Below are 8744 nucleotides of genomic sequence, written 5' to 3' on the forward strand. Positions count from 1 at the left end.
AGCTAGATCAATGGAACAGGATAGAAAACCCAGAGATAAACCCACGCACATACGGTCACCTTATCTTTGATAAAGGAGGCAGGAATGTACAGTGGAGAAAGGACAGCCTCTTCAATAAGTGGTGCTGGGAAAACTGGACTGGTACATGTAAAAGTATGAGATTAGATCACTCCCTAACACCATAGACAAAAATAAGCTCAAAATGGATTAAAGACCTAAATGTAAGGCCAGAAACTATCAAACTCTTAGAGGAAAACATAGGCAGAATACTCTGTGACATAAATCAGAGCAAGATCCTTTCTGACCCACCTCCCAGAGAAATGGAAATGAAAGCAAAAATAAACAGATGGGACCTAATGAAGCTTCAAAGCTTTTGCACAGCAAAGGAAACCATAAACAAGACCAAAAGACAGCCCTCAGAATGGGAGGAAATATTTGCAAATGAAGCAACTAATAAAGGATTAATCTCCAAAAGTTATAAGCAGCTCATGCTGCTCAATAACAAAAAGACAAGCAACCCAATCCAAAAATGGGCAGAAGACCTAAATAGACATTTCTCCAAAGAAGATATACAGACTGCCAGCAAACACATGAAAGAATTCTCAACTTCATTAATCATTAGAGAAATGCAAATCAAAACTACAATGAGATATCATCTCACACCAGTCAGACGGCCATCATCAAAAAATCTAGAAACAGTCAATTCTGGAGAGGGTGTGGAGAAAAGGGAACACTCTTGCACTGCCGGTGGGAATGTAAATTGATACAGCCACTGTGGAGAACAGTATGGAGTTTCCTTAAAAAACTACAAAGAGAACTACCATATGACCCAGCAATCCCACTACAGGGCATATACCCTGAGAAAACCATAATTCAAAAAGAGTCATGTACCAAAATATTCATTGCAGCTCTATTTACAGTAGCCCGGAGATGGAAACAACCTAAGTGTCCATCATCGGATGAATGGATAAAGAAGATGTGGCACGTATATACAATAGAATATTACTCAGCCATAAAAAGAAAGAAATTTAGCTATTTGTAATGAGGTGGATAGACCTAGAGTCTGTCATACAGAGTGAAGTAAGTCAGAAAGAGAAAGACAAATACCGTATGCTAACATATGGAATTTACGGGAAAAAAATATGTCATGAAGAACCTAGGGGTAAGACAGGAATAAAGACACAGACCTACTAGAGAATGGACTTGAGGATATGGGGAGGGGGAGGGGTAAGCTGTGACAAAGTGAGAGAGTGGCATGGACATATACACACTACCAAACCTAAAATAGATAGCTAGTGGGAAGCAGCAGCATAGCGCAGGGAGATCAGCTCGGTGCTTTGTGACCACCTAGAGGGGTGGGATAGGGAGGGTGGGAGGGAGGGAGATGCAGAAGGGAAGAGATGGGAACATATGTATATGTATAACTGATTCACTTTGTTATAAAGCAGAAACTAACACACCATTGTAAAGCAATTATACTCCAATAAAGATGTTTAAAAAGAAAAACTGAACTGCTAAAAAAAAAAAAGGAAGGATGGAAGGAAGAAAGAAAGTAGAAAGAAAAGTGTAGTATCATCTCACTTGGTTGACGTGAATATGAAGTAAGATATTTACAGAAGTGTGCCGAGCATACAATAGGAGCTCAATAAATACTTGCTAAGTCGTTAAAGCCTAAGTATAGGGAAAGGGCTAGTTTAATAGTAACTAACACTTATTGAGCACAGCTTGAAGTCAACTCCATGAGAGGGTAGTAATGTCACCACAGTATTACAGGTGAAGACACTGATGAATGGAAGGAATTGGTGGCTCTGTCTGAATTCACACTGCTGGGAAGTACTGAAGGTCAGATTTGAACTCGGGGATCCAGACTTTCTAGGTTTTGTACGTAACTATCAGGCTGTATTACATCATCCCATAAAGAGACTTCCTCTCCTGAACTGAAGTGATGGAACTTCTGATTTGTGCTTTGCCAGATATATCATTGGTGGCCATGAGACAAAAGATTTGATCTCTAGTAAGGTTGAATGTTTATACACAAAGTTACATGTTCTGTTCATTTGATTTGTCAACATGTAACTCCTCAAACTGGTAACAAGAGAAGGAATGGAGATCAAAAAGAAAACAAAATGGAAGTAATCTAGAGCTATCATACGATCCTGCAATCCCACTCCTGGGCATATAGCCAGAGGAAAACCTGGTCCGAAAGGATACATGCACCCCAATACTCATTGTAGTACTGTTTACAATAGCCAAGACATGGAAGCAACCTAAATGTCCATCGACAGAGGAATGGATAAAGAAATTGTGGTACATAAATACAATGAGATATTAGCCATTAATAAGAATGAAATAATGCCATTTGCAGCAACATGGAAGGACCTAGAGATTGTCATACCGAGTGAAGTAAGTCAGAGAGAGAAAGAGAAATATCATATGATATCACTTATATGCAGAATCTTTAAAAAAATGATAAAAATGAACTTATTTACAAAACAGAAACAGACTGAGAACAAACTTACGGTTACGGGGGGAAGGGTGCAGGGGAGGGATAGTTAGGGAGTTTGGGATTGACAAAAAAAACAGTATATCACTATATTGTACACCTGTAACTTATATAATATTGTACATCAACTATACATCAATAAAAAATAGATTGAGTATAAAAAATTTTTTTAATAAAATTAATTAATAAATAAAAATTTTAAAATGGAAGTAATCTGCCCTGTATGATCCATTATATGTGTTACCCTCAAACAGGAAACTTTCTCTGTCTGCTATATCTGTATGCAAGAAATTTAGGGGGGAAAGGGAAGGGTGTCCTGTTAAATACATCCACATACTCGGTCATTTGAGAAAATAAATGCTTCTGTTATCTTGACATTGAACTATATGCCTGAGATCAAGCACCCAACAGCATTCTGATTGAATCGGTTTATAATCATCTTAGCCCTTTTTACTGCCAAAGCTGGTGAGCTAAAGCACATCAATTTACTTCTCTTCTACCCAGGGAAAATTCTTGTCTCTCTGACAAGTCTTTAAACTCCTACTGGAAGGGTTATGTGACACACTTGTCCTTAACCTTTCCTAGTACATGGGGAACCCCTACCCCATGCCCAGCACTGTGCCAAGCACTACGGAGGTGAGGTTAGTCCTCATCATCATAGTAGTAGGAATAACCATCACTGACTGAGCGCTGCCAAAGGCACTAATCATCTCACATATGCTATTTCACTTAATCCTCGAAACCACGTTATGAAATAGGTACCATTATTATTGCTGTTTTACAAATAAAGAAAGTGATACGTAGCTTGGACTACTTGTCCTATAGAGAGTGGGGCTTTCCTTCCTAGACAAGGAAGTTCAAACACCTGGAAGGTTCTTCACGTGGTTGCTTCACAGACATTCCACATTCAGCATGTACAGCAGGAGGGTCAGAGTGTCAGGGGAAGGAACTGTGAGGCGGAACAGAGATCAGAGAGGAGAAAGATGTGCCAATGCTGGCTCTGAAAATAGAGGAAGGGGCCGTGAACCCAGGAACGTAGCGTCCTCTAGAAGCTGGAAAAGGCAAGGAAATAGATTCTCCCTAGAGCTTCCAGAAGGAACACTGTCCCATCAACCCCTGGATTTTAATCCACTGAGACTGATTTTAGACTTTTGACCTCCGGAACTGTAAGATAATAAATTTGTGTTCTTTTCAGCAACCAAGTTTGTGGCAGTTTGTGACATCAGCCATCGGAGATGAATACAGGGGATGACGTCACCATTCACCTGTTCCTCCAAATCCTGTCCTCTTTATCATAATCCCTCCCTCTCCTCACCCACCTTTCTGAATTGACACCTTCCTCCAATCTCATCTGGATAACTGCAATAGCTTGCAAACATATTTCCCTGCTTTCAGTCCCCTTTCACTATCCAAAATATTCTGCCCCCTTTTGCCAATGTGATTTTTCTAAAATTTGTCTTACACATATACACTATTATGTATAAAATAGATAACCAATGAGGACCTACTGTATAGCACAGGGAACTCTACTCAGTACTCTGTAATGACCTATATGGGAAAAGAATCTAAAAAAGAGTGGATAGGGACTTCCCTGGTGGTCCAGCAGTTAAGGCTCGCACTTCCACTGCAGGGGATGTGGGTTCAATCCCTGGTGGGGGAACTAGGATCCCACGTGCAGCCCAGTGCAGCCAAAAAAATTTAATAAAATAAAATAAAATAAAGTAAAATGAGTGCATCTATGTATATGTATAACGGATTCACTTTGCTATACAGCAAACACTAACAAACACAACATTGTAAATCAACTATACTCCAATAAAAATCTTTAATAATAAATGAATAAAATAAAATTTGTCTTAAATGCTTCACTAATTCTAATTAGCTTTAAGATAAATGCAAAAGTCTTGTCACGACATGGGAAGCCTTTCATGGTCTCTTCCCTGCTTCCGCCTCCAGCCTGGGCTGCATGTCCCTTATCCTGCCCACCTCACCTAATATCCTCTTTCTATCCTGGGCTATGTGTTCCTCCTCTCTCCAGCCTGGAATGTGTTTGCCTTTCTCCAGGCTGTGCTACACGACCCCATCTCTGTATCCCCGGCTACATACTCTCCGCTCCAGCCAAAGCTTCATGCTCCCCCTTATTCTGTTCACTTACAGTCCTTTGGGTGCACTGTGTCTACCCTCGCCTCAATGCCTGTGGCTGACTGTCTCCCCTTCTACATCTAGGCACTTCCTACTTATAACTCAAATGTCACATCAGGTGTCACCTCCTCCAGAAAACTCTCCCTGAGGCTCTTCCACCTTTATCACCAATTGGTTTAGTTGCTCATCCTCCGTGCTCCCGTGAAGCACTTTGTTTATCTCTACCATAGCTAAAGGTAGTGGCTCCACAGTTCCCCCGTAGTAACTAGGTTTTTACGTGCCTGAATCCTCCATTAGAATGTGTTCAAACCGGAATTCCGTGCCGGGGAGTCGTTAGGACTCTGCGCTTCTACTGCAGGGGGCACAAGTTCCATCCCTAGACAGGGAAATAAGATCCTGCATGTGGAGTGGCCAAAACAACAAAAAAAGGAAAAAACAAAAACAAAAAACCAAAAAAGAATGTGTTCATCCAAGCTACGATTGTGTCTTTCATATCACTCCCCAATGTCCAGCACAGCGCCTGGTATTGAACAGACTGGTGTTTGTTGAAAGAAAGAAAAAAGGTAGAACTTCATTTACTCATTAATACAACAAACATTGGGCACCTACTATCGGTAAAATACTGTAGGATGCGCAAATACCTACAAGACTTGGTATCTGCTACTTGGAATTTTAAGTTCAGTGAGAGTTGAGATATTATTTAAATGTCCAGCAGGTGGTAGTACCTAACTAGACCACAAACACTGAGATTTAGGGACGGAGAGGAAGAATTCCTCCCTGGAAAAAATGGAAAAGATTTGGAGAGGCAGAAGTTTCTGAGAGCCAAGTCATAGGAGTACAAACGAAACCAGAAACCCAGAAGCAGAAGGCTATCATTGATGTGGGATCTTCCATAAACACGTAAAGGCTTGATCACGACATGCACATGTCCCTTGTTCAAGAAGGCGCACGTGTCACTCTTAGGAGTTTCCGAGAAGGCAACAGATTGCTAAGGTATATTGACCTGACAGGAGGGAAGGACCACATAGACTAACAGGAAGCATAGCAAATTGTATTAAATGAGTCACAGTGGCTAAGGAAGAATTTCATCGCTAGGCATTCAGTTCCTAATAATTTTATGTAATACAGATCCAGAAGCTCACTGCTATCGTAACTAATACAAGATACATGTCGTTTCTTTTCAAGGTCAACTTTTGTTCAGGAAAAATGGGAAAGAATTCTCTTCCTTGACTGTATCTGATAAAGCAGAAGCCAAAGCAGATTTATACAAATGAAAATAAGGGTGAGTCAGAGCACTTTATCCCATAAATAACAAAAATGGATTAAGGCTGACTTGTCTCTAGGCAACCTATATAAACACAGTCACATAACCCTGATTTTAATATATAAGATAGATGATCAAGAGATTCACTTAAAATTATTCATGGCTGTCTCTTCACTGTTCTAATAGATTTATAAAGCTGCTTCCTTGCCAGCCATTCCATTGTAAGCCCTCCCTAATGAAGACTCGGGGACCAAGCTATTTCTTCTGCCGAGATTCAAATGCGTATTATTAGATCTCTCAAAGTAGATTTAGCTTCAAGAGTTTCACATCTACAAAAAGTTGTGAACACATATGATTAAAAGGTTTTCTTTTTAAGTGAGTATAAATATATAGATATATTAGCAAATGAATGATATGATAAATCAATGCATAGTACAAATTAAAGCCTCCTAAAAACTAAACCAAAAGTGCATGTAAACATGAATGATAGATACCAGTTAAATTAACAGATAAATGATTAAGGATACTATCTATTTTAAGGAACTAAAATGAATGAGTTAGATGTCCTTCAAATTACACAGAAAATTAATCTAGGATAAAGGAAAAAGAACCAAAGACAAGTAATTCAAAGTTTTCATTTTTAATAGTTTTAATATCACAAACCAAGAAATAATGTTATCTGAAAAAATATTAAAATGTTTCGTATTTATATAAATGCAGAAAAAAGGCAGAAGAAGAATTCACAGCATATGTCCTGGATTTTTTTAAATATGATCTAACAGTTAAACAATTAGCTTTTAAATGAAAATTTTAAGACAGACTGCATGGCCTTTGAAGCAGTGTTACACCGCAGTGAGGGTAATCTTCCCTCCAAAGTTGGACATTCAGAGATTCACATCTCATCCCCACCATGTCCTAGCTGTGTGTGGTACTTAGCCTCTCTGTGCCCACATGTTCAATTGCATTTTCCTACAAAATGGGGATAATAATGGTGTCACCTCAAGGGTTTTTTTTGTTTGTTTGTTTGTTTGTTTTTGCGGTACGCGGGCCTCTGACTGTTGTGGCCTCTCCCGTTGCGGAGCACAGGCTCCGGACGCGCAGGCTCAGCGGCCATGGCTCACGGGCCCAGCCGCTCCGCGGCACGTGGGATCTTCCCGGACCAGGGCATGAACCCGTGTCCCCTGCATCGGCAGGCGGACTCTCAACCACTGCGCCACCAGGGAAGCCCTCAAAGGGTTTTGGTGACGGTTAAATAATTCAGTAAAATCTTGGCACAGTGCTGGGCACCTAGTAAGCACTTAATTAATACCAGTTATTGTTACTAATGTTACTAATACCTGCCTACCTTTATTTTTTTTTCCTGCTGGTAGAGACAGGATTTGATGCCCTACTAAAGGAATTTTTTTTTTATATATTAGCAGTACCATCAGAAGATGTGAGTTCTGGTATTGGCTCCACCACTTACCAGATATGTGGCCTTGGACAAATCTCTTCAACAATTTTACCAAATGTAAAATGGAAATAACAATTTGTGTTCTACCCTGTCTACGCCTGGTACTCAGGCCAGATGAGATAACAGAGTTATGTTTTGCTTCTTTGACGTAACGTGTTATTCACATGTAAAACCTCACGGTGGTGATGATGATGGCTTTGGGATGCAGGGTACCATTAAGTGTAAAGGAATACAGTATTCAGGCCTGACGAGGCCAGATTACAGTTCACCACTTCTGACTGTCACATCATCGCCTTCAACTTCACAATGACACTCCTCTCAGCAAACAAGAAAGAGAGAGGCAGTCAGAGAGAGAAAGAAATTAATACTCAGACCCAATTAGACTTTCCTGATCTATTATTATTACTCTTATATTATTAATTGTTATTATTATGTTATCATTCTTGATCCAAAGGGCCCTTAAAAATCCTTTTTTAAAGAGGACAGTGAAAGTCAGTCTTTGGCTAGAACCCAGGTCTCATGGCGTACAGAACCACATTCCTTCCTCTAAAATAGCAAATTACATATTCAGATACATTTAGTTTACAAAACGGGGTATGGAATTACATAAACAGAAAGATTCCCCTCTATATTTAAAGTACAGAGGAAAAGCTAGAAGAGAATACTTCAATTACTGTTTCTCTGAATTTTGTAAATTTCTACAAGTACATGTGAATTGTAACCAAAAAAAAGTGAGTAAAAATATTCTAAAATATATGATGTTCTTGGCAATCTGAGCGAAAAGAGATGACTATGACAGGGAGCCCATTTTCTGAGGATAATGAAAGAATACTGCTTTTCAGAATCGCTGAGATTGTGGAGAAAGAATCCAGTCCTGGGACAATAAGACTTGTTAGGTAGGGCTTCTTTTTTACTTTGTTTTATGTCCTGGGTTTAGCTTGTCTCAGAAATTTGTTCCAAAGATAACAGATCATTGATCTGCTCTAGTTTTACAAGGTTCATTTTAATTAAGAGTTTCTAATAAAAGAATTATGTCTCTTGCTAAGTCAAGCCTTGGTAAGCTAGGGATTAAAATATGCCATAAATATTACACGGCTGCACTGGTGCCAAGTGATGTGCAATGGAGGGTTTTAAAAATTCAAGTGCATATTATCAAGATCTGCCGCTTTATCGGTAAAGCCAACACGTCCAATTAAAAACATGCTAAAAATCAATACGACAGTGCTGTTTTGTTAGGCATCTACTTAACTTTATTTTTAGACTCACTTTTAGCAAGGCTATCTCAAATACTTTTTAAGAATTCTAAGCCCTTCTCCTCTGGCTTTCGCAGAACTGATTCCCGGCAGTGAGGTGAAGGCATTACACAGCAAAAAAAAAAAAAA

The sequence above is a fragment of the Lipotes vexillifer genome, unplaced genomic scaffold, assembly GCF_000442215.2.
Source record: "Lipotes vexillifer unplaced genomic scaffold, Lipotes_vexillifer_v1.1 scaffold484, whole genome shotgun sequence".
Lineage (NCBI taxonomy): Eukaryota > Metazoa > Chordata > Mammalia > Artiodactyla > Lipotidae > Lipotes > Lipotes vexillifer.